This window comes from Canis aureus, chromosome 24 (assembly GCF_053574225.1).
Source record: "Canis aureus isolate CA01 chromosome 24, VMU_Caureus_v.1.0, whole genome shotgun sequence".
NCBI classification, from domain to species: Eukaryota; Metazoa; Chordata; class Mammalia; order Carnivora; family Canidae; genus Canis; species Canis aureus.
The window spans coordinates 28,110,051-28,128,966 of NC_135634.1; the positions used below are offsets into that span (position 1 = coordinate 28,110,051).

The following is an 18,916-nucleotide window of genomic DNA, read 5'->3' on the forward strand; positions in this document are numbered from 1 at the left end:
AGTCCAGGAGGGAAGTCCTCTTGGGCGACATCTAAAAGGGGAGGTGGCTGAAATTCTGAGAAAGAATGAGCCCTAGAAGGGAGTGAGACTATAGGGAGAAGAAGAGAAGACCAAACAAGAACCTTAGGTGATAGCTAATGTTAGACATCTGGAGGAGGAAGAAATGATAGTGCAGGGGAGAAAATAAAATATGGGGAAAGCAGAATATGACAAAGAAAGTAATTAGTGAAAAAAAAAAATAAAGCAATTAGTGAATGTCAGGCAGTGACAGGGAGAGAGTACAGTGAGAGCTGGGGAAGGCCTTAGGGTTTGGAAGGAGATTACTAGTGACCTTAGGAAGGTATCATAATGTCCTCACCCTGGGAAGACAGTGGAAGAATTAAGATTCACCCAGCCTGGGTGCACAAAGGAATAGGGTCTGTCAACCTCATCCCCCATTAAAAGCCAAATCTCATCAATAGATATTCCCTTTATCATTCACTGCCTTTGGCTTCCCCATGCTGAGTCTGACTCAGAGAATTAATAGCTCCATGAAAAAGGAAGTGGCTCAAGCAAGATCCTGATAGCACCAAATGAGGTTCTTTTAACTGCGCTTCATCATTACCTGGGAATGTGATGTTTACCCCAGTGCACTGGGTCTGGTAAACAAGATTGGAGCCCGTGCCTCTAAGTGAGGCTTCTCCGCCTTACATGTATCTACTTCCCTAGCTGGCTGAAGATCTACAAGGCTGTCACAAGGGCACATGCAGAGAGGCATAGAGAGACAGCAAGTTGGACAAGCCCATCCCGGAGAGACAACCCTGGTTTAGCCTGTTCCTTCTGCCTTCAGGAAGAAAGCCACATCTGTATAGGACACATGATTTTCACCACATATGGTGACCCTGACCACTAGAAAATGTGATCCAGTTGGTATCTTGAAACCTGGACCCCATTAGCTCAGTATATATTTGTCTTTTGAAGGAAGAAGTTAGAGGGCAGGGCACAGTGTATATCTTCTTGACCCCTCCTTAGCCCCCACAAAAGCTGCTAACAAATATAAAATGATGCTTCCTATGGCTCTGTGATTCACATCACTGGACTTTCTATAGAGTTAATTTTTTAGAAGTAGTTAGATATGGGCCAAAGACTCAAACCAACATTTCTGCAAAGAGGATATATAGGTGGTCAAAGAACACATGAAAAGATGTTCAGCATCATTAGCCATCAGGGAAATGCAAAATAAAACTACATGAAATATCAAATACCACCAGAAAATAATGACAACACCAAATGCTGGAGAGGATGCCGAGAAACTGGACCATTCATACACTGTGGATGGGAAAGTGAAATGGTACAGCTACTCTGGAAAATATTTTGTCAATCTCTTACAAATTTAAATGTCCAATTACATGATGACTCAGCAATTGAGCTCTTGGGCATTTATCTTAAGGTAATGGATATTCATGTTCACACAAAAACCTGTACAGGGATGTTTGTAGTGATGGTTCAAACATGAAAACATCCCAGATACCCTTCAACAGATGAATGGCTAAACAGTAGTACACCTGGACCTTGGAATCCTGCTCAGCAATTATAAAAGGTACAGACTGTTGATACACACATCTTGGATGAATCTAAAAACCAAGGCCATAGATGGCTAGCCTGCCTGCAAATACCACAGTTGTTGCAGTTGTCATTTTCATCAGAAGGGAGTTTCAAAGCCATGTTAACTTCTTCAAAGTTCCCCTCTCAGATATCTAGGAATTTCCAGAGTTGTGTCATAGGCCAATGCCAGGCAGGGCTGTCCAGATGGACCTAGAAAGGTGGTCATGGTATCTGAGTGTCTGGGATAGGAGAGGTGATTGACAATTGGGGCCAGAAAACAATAAGAAAGAAAGAAAGAAAGAAAGAAAGAAAGAAAGAAAGAAAGAAAGAAAGAAAGAAAGAGAGAGAGAGAGAGAGAGAGAGAGAGAGGAGGGAGGGAGGGAGGGAGGGAGGGAGGGAGGAAGGAAGGAAGGAAGGAAGGAAGGAAGGAAGGAAGGAAGGAAGGGAAAGAAAGAGAGAAGAAAAAGAAAGAAAGAAAGAAAAAGAAAGAAAGAAAGAAAGAAAGAAAGAAAGAAAGAAAGAAAGAAAGAAAGAAAGAAAGAAAGAAATTCAAGCCAGGATCAAGAAGTGGGAGTCTAGAGGCCTAAAAGAGACAAATCTGGAAGTAGGAACTGGGACATCATGAGAATAAAAACTGTGGGACATCAGGAGAATCAAAGCTCTGTGGCAGGGCAGCGCTGCTCGGAACAGGCAGGCATGTTAGGACAAACGGTGTCCACATGGGACCCCAAACACAGGCAGATGGATGTCATTCCCACTTTTCTGCCTCAGGAGAATGCTAACTGTGTCCCATGGTTTCTGATACTTCGACAAACTTCTGTCATCTGTGCCTATAATGGGTTTCCAGCATGCCTTGGATTGAGTGGATAAAGTCGACCTAAGTTTTCCAGCAAAATACTTTGTTCTATTTCACATACAGACAATACTTTTAAAGGGAGCATGCATGGCCCTTTTTGCATTAATAAACAGAACATATGTACTTAAATTATTCTGATATAATAAAGAAAAATGTGTCATTATGATTTAAAAGTTCTGACAATATAAAAATATATATTGCACAAAATAAAGTCTCCTGTAATTCCTTTCCTGTTCCACTGAAAATGCCAATATTGGCAGTTTGGAATATAGTCTCAAATTTTTCCGTGCATATGCTAACTGTATATGTTATGTATATGTAGATTATTACCAATACTTTTTATTTTTAAAAGTGGGATTTTTAAAAATGGGGTGCCTATAATTTTGCAAATGGTAGTACTTACTGTCTCTAATAAGAAAATTTTTTAAAGGGACATTAAACATGAATTAACTCTATGTAAGTCAAAAATGTCTAAAAAGACTTCTAGAGATTTCCTTAAAACAACAACAACAACAACAAAAACCTAGTGTGAGTACTTGTGTTCCATGATCATGGCCTCCTCTTCACCATCTCCTCAATCATCAACGACCCCAGCTGGTGGCTTAACAGGTCTACGATTCTATGGGATTCTAGGTCCAAAGATAGCCACCACCCAGGAATCTCTCTCATCTGTTACCCATGCTGAGATCACTACTGGACAGATTAAGATGGTGCCCTTGGTGTGCAATGAAAAAACAAAACTGTATGCACTCCAACACAAACAGGATTTCTTTAGTTCCTTCTCCACATAAGGTGTTGTCCTAAATGATGTGAGAACTTCATTTAGGGCATTCATTAAATTGCTCCATTTAACTAGCACCACAACCCATTGAAAGAGGTACCATTATTGTCCTTAACAAACAAGGCACAGAACATTTAGTAGCTTGCCCAGGGTCAGCAACTGGTAAAGGACCAAAAAAGATGAAAGAGGGACAGAGACATGAAAAATAAGGAAGGGGCAGATTGAGCCCCAAGAACTGCCTATACTTCTCAGGGCAAACAGCAGTGGCCACCTGGGGTATTACAGTGCTACAGCTCACTAGGCATCCTGGTAGGTTTTTCTTATAGCAACCCCTTTGGATAACAGATAAGGAATAAGAGAGATGACATTAATTTGCAGGTGTCAGAGCTAGATTTGAATCCTCTAACTTTGGAGCTTACTCTGTTAATTACTGCACTCCAGAGGATCACCATGGGGAGGGCAGACTACATCAATAGAGTTCCATTGACTATGGACTGCTTACCTAGAGAGAAGCAGAAGCCAGAAAGAAGATTCTAGAAGGCATCAGGGAGAGGCAAGAATGAGGCTTGGGAAACCTCTTTGGGAGATTTCAGAATCTCTACTCATAACTGCCATGGTCCCTGCCTGACAGGATGCTTTCCCACTCTCAGGATGGGGCAGGGAGTTGGGGGGCTCAGCTAGCAGCTCAGGTCTGGAAACCCACTCAAGCACTGACTAGGCAGGCTACCACACATCCTTTTCCATCACCCTGACTCCCACCCTGTGAGGTCTACTCATTCCCTTTGCAAGCATCTCCCTGTCCTCATCCCTATCACCCTCCCCTCTCCCACCTGCAGCCCTGAAAACATCTCAAGATATAAGAAACTAAAGTGTCACCACCTCACTCAAGTGCTAGAGAAGGTTAATCTAAGACAATAAAGAAAAGAACTGTAAGGCACCAAGGAAATCAGATTTTTTTTTCTTTTGACATTATTGTGTGAATTTGATCTCTGGAAGTGATTTTTCCACTGCTGAGTTTCACAGATTTTGTAAAGGCTAAAGCTTGAAGTCCTAACATTTTGATAGGAAGTATAAACAGAGGAGGAATTTCAGGACAGAACTGCTGCCAGGAAGCCAGAAGGCATTTCTGGACTGGGATCAATAGAGAGCCTTCCCATCACACAGCTCTTAGCTAGGTTTTGTCTTCCTATTTGAGCTTCTATAACATACAAATACTGCAAGAGAGGACAAGAAAATCAATTAAAGGAGGCCTAGAAGATGAGAGCCCTGAATTGGTATTAACTGGGCATGTCGACTTAACAAAAAAAAGTCAGATACTTTCTCCTGACTCAAAAGTCAGGCAACAGAAACCAGGTTGAGTTTGGAGGAGATTACAGGGGGGAATAACGTAGCAAGATAAGATACTCTCCCCCCTCACATATACACCTTACCAGGGAATGGGCAGATAAGTCTCATCAAGATATCATTATCAAGCACCCATTTCTGGTGTTTTGAATCTGAGAGTGGGAGGGTGCTTCTCAGTTTGTGTTCCTCAATGGCCTGAGGCAGGCTTTGGCAGGACTGCAGGAGAAATCCTCTGGAGAGGGGATGAGTCTTCCATTGTTTGCATAACTGTATTGGTACATTTGGGGAGTTTATAATAGACAAAGCTCCCCTGCTAACTGACAAAAGCAGACTCCATGGGCTGTGTATCCCCGGATGGTGGAGGGAGGGTGGAGGAGAGGCCTACAGTGACGTTCTGGGGCAGAATTAGCTTTAAATAAATAAGAAAACAAAGCTATTTCCATCAGCCTGCTTCCAGGCTCCCCTCCCTCCATGGCCACAGTGTACAGTTCTGTGGAAATTCTGGATGCTCTTTGAAATGTTTACAGTTTGTTTTTGGTGACAGACAGTGGTGGTGATGGGTGGCGTTTTTTTGTTTTTGTTTTTTTGTTTTTTTGTTTTTTTTTTTTTTTTTGTTGTTGTTGTTGTTGTTTTGTAAGAGAAGTAATTCAGAGCACATATCTCATTTTCTGCTTTATGCCATATTAGGTTCATCTGTCTTCACTGGTGAAAATTGATTTGAAGGTCAAATCTGGTTTGTTAGCTTAAAACTTTCATGGTACTAGTTTGCTCCTGTGTAGGATAATTTTACTTTTTAAAGACTTTTGTGAGTATACATAGCTGGCACACAAATTGTAAAAAACTTGAAACATTCAGAAAGTATTAGGAATGTCTACTTCCAGCCACAGTGGAATAACAGGGACTGGATTTATCCATCCATCTGGAACAACACAAAAGTGGACAAAAGATACAAAACACTGGTTGTCAGACACTGAGTGGTAGGCAGTGAATAACTGTGCCCCTTGTCCTGAAAGATGGGATGTAAGGAATGTGAGCCTTATGATTGATCTTGTTTCCTGCCTGGAAAGAGTTTCCAGGCTGCACATGGATGGAGGAGGGACCCCAGCAGAACCCAGAGGTCTCACAGAGTTGGGGAGACACAGATCAAGGTAGCTAGAAACCACAGAGCTATCTTTGGAGAAAAGAGAACTATACTGAAGGCTCCGCATACCATCAGTGGGGTCCCGTCCAGTCTTCCAGTGGGCACTGAGCAGGGAACCCATGTACAGAAACTGCTGGGGAAGAACTACCTGAGAAAAGTAGGCAGAAAAACCCCCAGAGCCTATGCAAGGCCAAGAATAACCTGTGTTTCCCGAGCAGGAAGAAGTCTGAACACATGGAGCATTAAATGGTATCCTCAGAAGTCTTCGCTCAGTTGTGGGACCAGATTACACCTAAACTAAAAGACCAGTGGGCACCCACCTAACAAAAATTAGGAGAAAGTCTCAAGAAGATCATATCGTTCCCCAAAAACCTAACCTGAGAACGAAATATGTAAAGGAATACGAATCCTCCAACAGCCAACATATGACACAGAATTTGTGTCATGACATAAAAACATTATCAGTTGTGTAAAGAAGCAAGAATATATGAACCATAACCAGGAGGAAATTTTAATTTGGAAGATCAAAAAATAACCATAACCTTACCAACAAGAAATAAGCTTAACGGTTCAGGTATTTTGACCTTTTAGGCTTTTATTTGGTACATATATTTCTTTTAAGATTTTATGTATGTAAAAAAAAAAAGATTTTATGTATGTATGTATGTATGTATTGGGGGGGAGAGAGAGAGAGAAAGAGAGAAGGAGAAGGAGGGAGGGAGAGAGGAAGGGATGGGGAGAGAGAATCTGAAGCAGACTCCACACTGAGTGCAGAACCCCATGCAGGGTTCGATGTCACAACCGTGAAACCATGACCTGAGGTGAAACCAAGAGTTGGGCACAATCAACTGAGCCACCCAGGTGCCCCTTGGTACATACTTTTTTTTTTTTAATAATAAATTTATTTTTTATTGGTGTTCAATTTGCCAACATACAGAATAACACCCAGTGCTCATCCCGTCAAGTGCCCCCCTCAGTGCCCGTCACCCAGTCACCCCCACCCCTCACCCTCCTCCCCTTCCACCAACCCTAGTTCGTTTCCCAGAGTTAGGAGTCTTCATGTTCTGTCTCCCTTTCTGATATTTCCTACCCATTTCTTCTCCCTTCCCTTCTATTCCCTCTCACTATTATTTATATTCCCCAAATGAATGAGACCATATAAGTTACATACTTTTTAAATTACTAAAATTACATGAACTATGGATGATCAGATGTAGGTACAACTTGGTTAAGTACTTCCCCATGTGTTTTGTTTCTTTCTTCTTCCCTCCCTTTCTTCCTCCCTCCCTTCCTTCCTTATTTCCTTCCTCCCTTTCTTCCTCCCTCTCTCTCTTCCTTCCTTCCTTCTTTTTTTTTTTTTTTTTTTTTTGTGATAAGAACCAGCACTCATTTGGGTTACTTCAAATAATAGGAAGTATATTGTAAGGGGACCACCAGGTAATAAGGAATGAAGGGTCTCATCTAAATTGACCAAGGGAGAAAAAAAGACAAATAACTGGGCCTTGCAGGAAGTGAAGGGACGCGAATTGCTCAGAACCAGAGAAACTCCAGCACATCAGCCAGACCTGTGACTATTCCCTCCAATGCCCCACCTTAACAAGCTTTGCCCCTCATGATCTCAGTATTCCTTTTATACACCAACTTGCTGCTTCTGTTGTACAGAATGGTTTCTGGCCTGGATCATTCAAACCACCTGAGTTCAACCAAATTGAGAACACTTTACATTAAGAGTTTGAGAACAGAGATGACAATGACACCCATTCTCTTGGTTGTGATCCCATGACAAGGACCCTGGTTAGCATGGTTAGGACATTCTTCCCATTCCCTGCAGTTCAGGAAGCTATGGCTGAAAGCAGAGGCAGTATGGGTAAGCCTCCTCCAGTCAAAACTTGCCTGCACTGGATGAATATCCAAGAAAAAGTCAAATGTTGGCATATATATGTGACCATCATCTGAACAGAAAGGATACATGGACTACAGCAACATCCTTCATGATCACAGGGCTCAACTTCCAGCTCTTGGCCATCAAGACAGGGCCATCCACATCCAGCAAATTTGCTTTAGTAGAAGCAGGGAATTGTTTTTCATGGATCATTTCTCCATAAAATCCTGTAAAAGGAGTGAGAGTCTATTTACTATTGGATTTGTTACTCTATCTTATTTAGAGGTTGGTACAACATTACTTTCAAGTCCTTGTATTTATGTAAATGAAAAATCCCCAACATCTTATCTTAAACATTATCAGTGTTGTTTTTTGTCCCCAACAATCCATTATGAAACTTTTCAAGCATAAAGTAAAACTGGAAGAATCTTATAGTGAATATCCACCAAAGTTTTACTACACTTGTTCTATCACACATTCACACACCTATCCTCTCTCCGTCCATTAATCCCACGTATGTCGGGTGCATCTCAAAGTAAGTGGCAGGCATCAGAATATGTTCCCTTAAATAGTTCAGCACAAATTCTGTTACCTAAGTTTCAATGTCTGTTAACAGGTTTTTCCATGTCTACACAATAAAATGTAAAATTGTAAGAGTCCACCTCTGAGTTCCCCCAAAAGAGGCATTAAACAGCATAACCGAAATGGTGATCAAAATCTATCACACCATTATCACCCCTGAGAGTTTCCTTGTGCCTCTTCCCAATTTGTGCTCCACTCCCCAGAGACAACAGTTGTTCTGATTTTTTCACACCTGGATTTGTTTTGCTCTTCTAGAATTTCATGAGTGGAATCACAGAGTATATGCTTCTTTCCCTGAGCATCATGTTTTCTTGATTAATTCAGGGGACAGCAAACTTTTTCCTAATATCTTTAGGTAGTAAATATTTTAGCCTTTGGGACCATACAGTCTCTTGAAGCTACTGAATTCTGTTGATGTAGCCAGAAAACAGCTCAACAAGAGTTATCATTAAGTGAGGGTGGCTGTTCCAATAAAACTCCATTTACAAACACAGGTAGCCAGCCCATAGGCCATGGTTTGTCAATCCCATTGAATGTTGTTGTATGTGTCAGTAGTTTCTTTTTCCCCACTGCTCAGTATCCCATTGCAGGAATGTGCCACTTTATTTATCCATCTGCCAGGTGCTGATCACTAGGACTGGTTCTAGTTTTTAATTATTATGAATAAAGCCTCTATGAACATTCTTGTGTAAGTGTTTTTGTAAAAAGTAAATACCTAGAAGTGGAATTGCTGGCTCATAGGGTAGGTTTATTTTTACCTTTATTCTAAATACATAAAAAAAAAATAAAATAGCTACCAGGTATCACTATTACTTTCTTTCTTTTTTGCCAGAGAGAGATAATTATAACCATGTTCTGTAGAAATTTCTTCTCTCACTGAAACTTTTCTCTCCCTCTTGCCCTTTCCTTACTTTTTTTTTTTTTTTAATTTATTTATTCATGAGAGACACAGAGAGTCAGAGACATAGGCAGAGGGAGAAGCAGGCTTCATGCAGGGAGCCCAGTGTGGGACTCGATCCTGGGCCTCCAGGACCATGCCCTGGGCTGAAGGCAGGTGCTAAACCGCTGAGCCATTCAGACATCCCCCTTTCCTTACTTCCAAAGGGGGGGGGGTCACCACAAACAGAACTTTTAAAACATTCTTTACCTCTATAATCTGGCTGCTTCTTTCTATTTCCTAGCTCAAACTGCCAAGAGGAAGACTGACTAGTTCAGCTCATCACCATCATCCCATGCTTGGCCGGCTTTTTATGGTGGTACGCACCAGTGGGTGTTTGTTTGTTATGGAGTGGCTACATACCTCATCCAATAAGTTCTGGCCTGGCAAAGTGGTTCAGAGATGAAAGATGGGGCTTCTATAAAGGAAACAACCCAGGGCTGCCACTCCTAGCTGAGCAATTTCCCATAGCAAGGATGATAAATGTGGCTGGTGTCTTAACTGACATATAAATATAACAATTAATAAGTTCCCCTAAACTTACATTGTTCTCAATTTTTCATCTCACATCTTAGGCTGCAAGACACTTTGGAATATAAACATTTACATAAAATTGGTAACATTTCCTTCTAGACTCCCTAGAAACTATATTACTGGGTGTAAATATCTGACATCAACAATTTTCCCGGGATCCCTGGATGGCTCAGCGGTTTGGCGCCTGCCTTTGGCCCAGGGCGCGATCCTGGAGACCCGGGATCGAGTCCCACGTCGGGCTCCCGGTGCATGGAGCCTGCTTCTCCCTCTGCCTGTGTCTCTGCCTCTCTCTCTCTCTCTGTGACTATCACAAATAAATAAAAAAAAATGTAAAAAAAAAAATTTATAAAAAACAATTTTCCCACTTTGGCATAAACATTACTTGCAGGGCTCAGTAAAACACACAGGGCTGGGACCCATCCTAGAGTTTCTGTTTCAGGAGATCTAGTGTGGAGCATGAGAATTTGCATTTCTAACAAGTTCCCAGGTGATGCTGACATGGGAAGAGGATTTTTTCTTTCCTTCTGATGCTTTTATAGCACTCTGCGCCACTTTAAAATATTTAACACAATCTGGGATCCCTGAGTGGCTCAGCAGGTTTAGCACCTGCCTTTGGCCCAGGGCATGGTCCTGGAGTCCCAGGATCGGGTCCCAGGTAAGGCTCCCTGAATGGAGCCTGCTTCTTCCTCTGCCTGTGTCTCTGCCTCTCTTGCTCTCTCTCTGTGTCTCTCCTGAATAAATAAATAAAAATTAAATTAAAAAAATATTTAACACAATCTGCCTTGCCTGAGAATTAAGTTTGTCCATATTCATTTCCTCCCTAGAACAGGAGCTCCATAGGTTCTGTATTGTTTATTGTTCTGTACTGTATTGTTTATTTTTGTATGCTCTAAAGTGCTAAGCAAGAATAGTGTTAAAAACAAAAAAGCTTGTTATGTTGTTAATCTGCCACCTAATTTCCTTGTTATTGTCTTCTTGTGGTATTAATGCTGTCCCAAGTTCCCCCAATTTTATTTGCAGACACTTAAAACTAGTTGCCACTTAAATTTTGTTTGCTTGCTTCAATTTCTGATAAGCAATAGCTGTAATTTTACATGCCTGGATTTTACACCCCCTCTTGTCATTAAGTACCCTTGATTTACATTTCCCTTGGCATGGGTGATAGTGGAAGGAGGTTGTGAGTGAAGATAGGATGGCTTGGATTAACTTAAACAGTGCCAAAAAGGTCTAAGCTAAGACCTTAAAATTAAATTTTATCATTAGCATCCTTGAAATAAAAATGAGATATTTATAAAAGACTTTGAAAGTAGTAAAGCCCTCTCTAAATTATGGAATTTTAAAAATGATTTATTTATTTATATATTTATTTATTTGAGAGAGAGAAAGAGACAGAGAGAGAGACAGAGAAGCAGGCTCCCCACTGAGCAGAAAGCCTGTGGCAAGGCTCAATCCTAAGACCCTGAGATCATGACCTGAGCCAAAGGCAGATGCTTAACCAACTGAGCCATGTGTCACTGTGACACTGAGCAGGTGTCCCTAAATTATCAAACTTTTAATATGACACCCTAGGTCATATAATTTACAGAGGAGAGGAAAACATTTTGAAAGTAACTTGCCCAACACTATCCCTGTCACAGATCACAGAGATAAAACTCAAGACATACTTAGAACATTTGAACCAAAATGCAGAAACTAAAAAAATGGATAAATGGCACATTCACACCAAAGTTAGGAGAGTCCCCGTGAGTTTGTATTACAGGAACTGGAAAGGTTCCTTTGACTCAGATTTGCAGTATTTCCACACCCAACAGAATAAAGGCAAAATGTTTTGAATGAACTGACCCTAATTGCCTCACAACATCTTTAAGTGGGAATCTTCCTCTCTGGTTTATTTCACCTGATCCTACAACCTCCTTCATCCAAGGTATGTTATCTAAAACAGGACCTACAATCCACTTCCTAGATTTGTTTTTGGTAGAAGGTCAATGCACCAAGGAAAGAACCTGTTTGCAATTATGTATATGAAATGCTCACTATCTTTAAAAAATAAAAAAAAAGATTTGAGAGAGAGAGAGAGCACATGCTCACAAGTGGGGGAGGGGCAGAGAGAGAAGGAAAGAGAATATCTTCAGTAGACTCCCCAGTGAGCACGGAGCCCAATGAAAGGCTCAATCCCAGGGCCAAGAGATCATGACCTGAGCTGAAACCAACATTGGGCTGCTCAACTGATTGAGCTACCCAGGCACTCCACTTACCATCTTTTTTCACAAAGTTTTCCCAGCTTGATAGGATGAAGCTTGTCCTCTACTAGATTTCTCAAAAAAGGATCATGAGTTGTGGTATGTTTAAAACTGGTTTTCTACAGACTTGACACTTGATGGATAACTAGGCTGGATATAAAATTCTTGATTCATATTTTCTTTCGTTGAGTTTCTTAAAAATTGCTGCTCTGTGGTTGCCTTGCTTTCTACATTGACATTGAGAGGTCTGATGACCTAATTCTTTTGCCCTTATTAAAAAAAATTAATTATGTCCATTAATTAATGTTCAATAATTTTATAGTATGTATATATTACATATTTATTATAATGTCCAATGATTTTATTATTTCACTTAGGGATTTTTCTCTGTAAGAAAATCTAATAATTTTGCTAGAATATGTCTTGGAGTTGATTGTTGTAGCTCAATTTTCCCAAGTGGAAAATTGGGACTTTTGATGGACTTTTAAAATATGAAGAATCAGATCCTCTTTTATTTCTGGAGAGTTTTCTTGAGTAATAGTCTCTTCCATTTCAACAGTTATCTGGCACTGATTAAACTTTTTATTATTTCATTTTCACTCTCTTTTGATGGACTTTTAAAATATGAAGAATCAAATCCTCTTTTATTTCTGGACAGTTTTCTTGAGTAATAGTCTCTTCCATTTCAACAGTTATCTGGCACTGATTAAACTTTTTATTATTTCATTTTCACTCTCTCAGTTGTTTGCTTAGCTTTCTTCAATATCTCCTATTAACTTTTAATTTGAATATATTCCTTTGGACACCTTGTAATTTTGTCCTCATTTCTGATATGCTTTTGCTATTTTACTTCCATTTCCTTCCTGTGTTCAATCAATTTGCATTTAATTTCTTCCTGTTTTGTGTGTGTGTGTGTGTGTGTGTGCATTTCTGTTAGTCTGAATTTCTGACTCAAACTTGTTTTGTCCCCTCCACATCACCAAGTAATTAATTTGATATGGAATTTTATCTACAGTTTTCTTCTTCTTTTTTTTTTTTCTATAGTTTTCTTCTGTTTTTGGTTGTTTTTGCAGGTGTATATTTTCATCAGCTGAAATGTTTCCATTTTCACTTTCTGTTTTCTTCTTATAGAAGCCTCATATAGGGGCACCGGGGTGGTTCAGTGGTTGAGCACCTGCCTTTGGCTCGGGTCGTGATCCTGGGGTCCTGAGATCGAGGACCTCAGGATAATAATGATTACTATTATTCATGAATGAATAAATAAACAATAAAAAATCTTTTTTTAAAAAAAGAAACCTTGTATAGATGAAGACTATTTTTGTTTATTAATTTCATGGACAGGCTCTTCATTAAGAGGTAGTTTTTTTTTTTAAGATTTTATTTTATTTTTGAGAGACACACAGAGAGAGGCAGAGACATAGGCAGAGGGACAAACAGGATACCCACGGAAAGCTTGATGTAAGACTTCTACTTCAAGAGCACTACCTGATCTCAGTGTGGCAAAGTGCCCTTTCGAATGGTGGTTCTCTTTTTAGGTGTGTGGAGTGGAAAATTGGAGAAAAAAATACCTGTTCCTTAATTCTTTCAAATTCTCTTTTAACTTGCAGGACTCTAAATTCCCTCCACTTACTCTTTTTTTATTTTTTTATTATTATTATTTTTTTTAATCACCTAGTCTACAAAGAGACTTTCAGACACAATTAAATTGGTTCATTGCTACATAGAATCATCAGTATTCATACTTGATCTCTGGCTGCTTTCAACATTATTGACCACTTCATCATTCTCTTAAATATTTCCCCCCTGCTTTTCTTCTTACTTCTGACGCAACACCTTCCATCTCTCCTAGGAGTCTTCCTTCTCTTCTCACCATTAAATGTTAGACTTCCTTAAAGCCTGGCCTTTTGCTGTTCTCATTCCATATTCCTTCTGGATGCACACTTCACTGTCCATGGCTTTATTTAATGTCGAATTTGCATGATTCTCAGCTTTTATCTCTAGCCCAAACTTGTCCCCTGAGCTCTAGACTCCTATGTCTAACTGATGATGCTCATACTCAAAGACATCTCAATCATATCATGTCTGAAACTTAATTTGTTTTATCCCTTATGTCCAAATGCCACCATTTCAGTTACAGAAATTTTGAGATTCTTGACAACTTTCTTAACTCCCAAATATCCAGGTTATCATCAATTTCTATTGACCTTACCTTCTAAAAGTCTTTTGAATATAAAAAAACAACTAATCATCACTTTTACAACCACCTTCATTTTTCACCTTAACTACAATTGCCTGCTATTTGGATTCCCTATAAATACCTTTCCGCCTTCAATATGTTCTGTTCATACAACAAACCATAGGGAGCTTTTAGAAACTATAATGTGTATTACTCCCCTGCTTAAAAAGTTTTCAATGGCTTCCCATAGTTCTTGAGATAAAGATCCAAATCCTAATTATGATCCACAAGGCCTTATAAGAACTGGCCCCTTACTCAATTATGTGGCCTTACTTTCCCTTGCTCTGCATTCAGCCACATCAAGCCTTGGAATAGGCCATGGTTTAATTCACTTCTCACTTTCTTTCTTTTTTCCAAGGATGATGGTATATAATATCACTTTATTTCACAGGGCAGAGGTTATATAACTGGACACTACGTGAAGCATTAGAAGCCAACTGATACATATGTTCAGGGCAGGCCGCAGAGATGTTCCTCTTCTTCTAGAAGTGCTGTTTTTTATTGTGGCTTATGGCAACCATGCAACATGCAGAGGATGACCCTGGAGGCCACATGGGGCAAGCTGTTTTGTCCTAACTCTCCTCCTCCAAATATACATTCTTTAGCCAGTCAGGGACTTTTATAAAAAGCCTTGTGGTTTTCATGAAAACAAAACAAAACAAAACAAAAAAAACTACTACGCATTATAGCTTTTGCCCCAAATCACCACAAAACTTGAACTATTAAAGGGTTAAATAACCCTTTAAAAGCCGACAGAAGAAAGGAACCTATTGTGAAACTGTCCCTTGAATATTATTTCCTCACAGTTAGACATGGTGAGAAAGCACATTCTTCTGGATTAATAATGAAGGTTTACAAAGCAGAGAAAAGCTGTGTGGGCTTTGCCTGGCTGGCTCTCCCCTCAGGAGCCCTAAACATCATCTTCTGTTGCTTTTCCTGATATGAGAGGCTTTTCACATCTTGGAGAGCCCGATGTCATAGGTGACCATGTTGAAGTTGTCCCAGGGTAAGAGTTTCTTCTCCAGGCGGTTATAATCAAGCATGCTGCTGTACTTGTAGCGGTTCTTGAATGGGATGGTCAGGGCCTTGCTGTGCCCCATGCCTGTGTCATAGACAAAGCTGATGGTGGCATCAGGTGATAAGTAGCTGCTGACAGTGTACAAGTAGCCACAGATGAGGAAGGCATTGGTTATTGACTGCTCATGGATATTAGTCTCTCAGGTTTGTTCAAGTTCCAGACTCTCTGGGTTCAGTTTGGAGAGGATAATGGCACCTTTGGCTTCCTGGCCACTGTACACTTCTCACTTCCTTGTGGAAGCTTTCTTGAATTTTCCTAAATCCCCTCTTATATTCTATCCTAGCTTCATGTCTTTCTCTTTCCAGTATTTATCTCAGGTCTAGTTTTATATTTATGTATGTAGTTATTTGATTCATGTCTATCTTCTCTGCAAACACAAAAGGGTAAGGGTCATGACTGTTTTTGTTCACGTTTGTAACTCAAGCAGAAAGCACAATGTCTGAAACAAACATTTGTTGAAATAATCATTCTAACTTTTACTTCCTTTAAAATTATAACAGTGCTTTATTGAATACTGTATTGAATGCTTTCTATGTGCCAGATGCCATTTTAAGCACTTGACATATATCAAATCATCTCATTATTCCTCTTAATAGAGGAATGGGGAGGTAATGTAATCTGCTCAGAGACACAGCAGGTTACCAGCTAGTGACAGAACTAAGATTTGAACCCAGGAAGTCTGGCTTCAGAATCCAACTTCTTAAATATTATGATATTATATTCTTTTTAATGCTCATATCACTGACTTATGCTTTTCTTTTCTTTTCTTTTCTTTTTAGGTTTTTTATTTATTCATGAAATACACAGAGAGAAAGGCAGAGACACAGGCAGAGGGAGAAGCAGGCTCCATGCAAGGAGCCTGATGTGGGACTCGATCCCGGGACTCCAGGATCATGCCCTGAGCCAAAGGCAGACGCTTAACAGCTGAGCCACCCAGGCGTCCCAAGTTATGCTTTTCTGATTAGAGTAATTTTATGAGAGTCTTTCAGACCTGGAATAATCTCAGTGATCATCCTTTTTTCATAGATTGGATCAGTGATATCAAAAGAAGTGAAATATTTGCCCTCCCCACCATGACTTGCCCAAGATCACACTGTAAGCTGGTAGTAGAATTTAGACTCTGTCATGTTTTCTGCTTTTTTCCTTGCCTTATATCAGCCTGGTGCCTCTTAGGAATGAGCTAAGATTAACTGGAAAGATTCAGTTCTATTTTATAGACAAAAATTTTAGTGATATACCTGACATATAGTATACAGATGTAGTACAACGTGTGAGAATTCTTTTTTGCAACTGCACAGAATGTGTAACTAGCTTTTAGAATTGTGTGTGTGTGTGGAGTGGGGCAGCGGGGGTGGGTGCTGATTGTGATTCGCTAGAGCTAAAGAAACAGGGAATATAAAAAATAGTGAAAGGGGTTATAGGAGAAAGGAGAGAAAATGAGTGGGAAAAATCAGAGAGGGTGACAAACATGAGAGACTCCTAACTCTAGGAAATGAACAAGGTGTAGTCAAAGGGGAGGTAGGTTGGGGGATGGGGTGACTGGGTGACAGGCACTGTGGGGGGCACTTGATGATGAGCACTGGGTTTTATACTATATGTTGGCAAATCGAACTTCAATAAAAAATATACATTAAGAAAAAGCTAAAGTAAAGAATTAACAATCATCTGTCTCTTATCTTGGTCTTTGATTGCCTGAAGGAAAGGACTAGGATGGATCCAGGTTCAGTTCTTTAAAGTATATTGAAAGTGTTTGTCACCTTTACCTAAAGGTGTTTTTCATCAAGTACTTTGCTTGAACAGAAGAAAAAAAATATACTTTAACCCTGAGTTCATTTATACCTTTGGTTGTTTGATGGCCTGTGCACAAAGTAAGGTCTGTGGATCATCAGCACCCACATTCTTGGAAGGTTGTTAGACATGCAGAATTTCTGGCCCTATCCCAGACCTGTTGAACCAGAAACTGCATTTTAATAAGATCCTCAGATGATTCACATGCACATTAAAGGTTGAGAAGTACTGCGCTTAGAGGGTCTGCCAAGAAAGAGACTGAAGAATAAGACTGTCTTATACTGAATCACCTTACTTTTACAAGCATAATATTCACTCTCAGCTGACAATTTAAAACATATAAATAGGATTCTATATATTATTTTTTTAAATTCCAAACTTGACAATAGTTTTTTCAATAGATAATCCTCATTGATATTTCACAAACACAAGAAATGCTGGAGTTGGAACAAACCTTGGAACCCATTAGTCTATTCTGCCTTCACTCAAATGGATAATACCTTCTATAGGATTCCTTTGCGGCCTCTGACTGAACATTTCCTGGAAAGGCAGAATCTCACCAGATCACAAGGCATAACCATTCCTTGCCATTCACTGCTACACTTAACAATCTTAGTTTAGTTTTGACCACCTATCGCCCGGACCACGGAAACAGTATTAAAAAGTTGTCTCAATCTTTCTAATTATCCAAGAGACAGAACCATCTTCTGCAGTCACATACCAACATCTGTGGTGCTTGAAAATTCTGACTTCCTTATCAATTCACTACTGTCCACTCTTATGTAACTACCTTCTGTTTCTCCGGTCTCATCAAACAGATCAGCTAATTACCCAAAGACTTGGGTAATCCTGCCTTTCGAATTTTGCGCAAGTCCAACTCCCCACTTAAATCCTGTTCTCCGTGTCACAACTTATGGGGTCCCAGACTTAGCTATAAAAATTCCATTAATTTTGCATCTCCTCACTCCCCTCAGCTCCTGGATATTCACTGATAGAGGTAACTATTCTTTTGTGTTTCTTTTTTCTGATTTTTATGAAACTAGAGAAGTTAACCCTGTTTGTCAAGACTCCTAGTTAAAGGGCAGATTCATCTAGAACAGGAGTCTAGTCCTTCATACAGCTTCTCATGGCACCTGGCTGCTCTCTTTATGTTCTACTTAGGAGGGGAAAGCCTTCTTTATTTTATTTTATTTTATTTTATTTTTTTTCTCTTTATTTTATTTTTATTTATTCATGATAGACATAGAGAGAGGAGGGGTGGGCAGAGACACAGGCAGAGGGAGAAGCAGGCTCCGTGCGGGGAGCCAGACGCGGGACTCGATCTCGGGGACTCCAGGATCGCGCCCTGGGCCAAAGGCAGGCGCCGAACCGCTGAGCCATCCCCGAAAGCCTTCTATCTATACCATCACCTGAAGTTCCGCGGGAGGGCCACCTGTGCAGAAACACATCCTTCCTAACTGCCTAAGAGTCTCATCGCCAGAATCTCATTGGCGCTCCCCTGGAGACTGAGACACTGCAGGTAAAAGTCACAGACGGCTGCAGAGCCCCTATCATCTTCAAATTATTTTGCTAGGTATTGGTGTGGATACAGACAGAATTATGATAAAGGCAAAGCTCAGAGCAACTTAGTCTTGCTGAAGACATCATGTTACAAAGAGACAAAAATTTTGGCCACATTTAGTTCTCCCCCTAAGTTGGGATCCCATAGATAGGTGCTTAGGTATCTGCTTTACCTACCTACCCCAGAGGGTAGAAGTAGGACATTATGAAAAGACACCGTAGTGCAAGGTCTTCCCCTCCAGGTGAGTTTCTCAAACTCCTCAAATGCACGGACCGCCCTAACTGAGCTAACAGAGGGCAGGGATCATGTTTTATTTCCAGAAAGCACCGTGCTTGGCATTTAGTAATCAACAGAGAACGGCACAGGTAACCC

General features: G+C 40.2%; 1 long non-coding RNA gene across 1 annotated transcript; it reads right to left on the reverse strand.

Moving 5' to 3' along the window:
- Positions 1-7,404: 7,404 nt before the first annotated feature.
- Positions 7,405-18,790, reverse strand: LOC144296495 (uncharacterized). Its single transcript, XR_013363595.1, has 2 exons — positions 18,721-18,790; positions 7,405-7,815 (listed from the first exon to the last, which is right to left on the reverse strand). It is a non-coding gene; the product is annotated as an uncharacterized LOC144296495 (long non-coding RNA).
- Between the last annotated feature and the right edge of the window lie 126 nt (positions 18,791-18,916).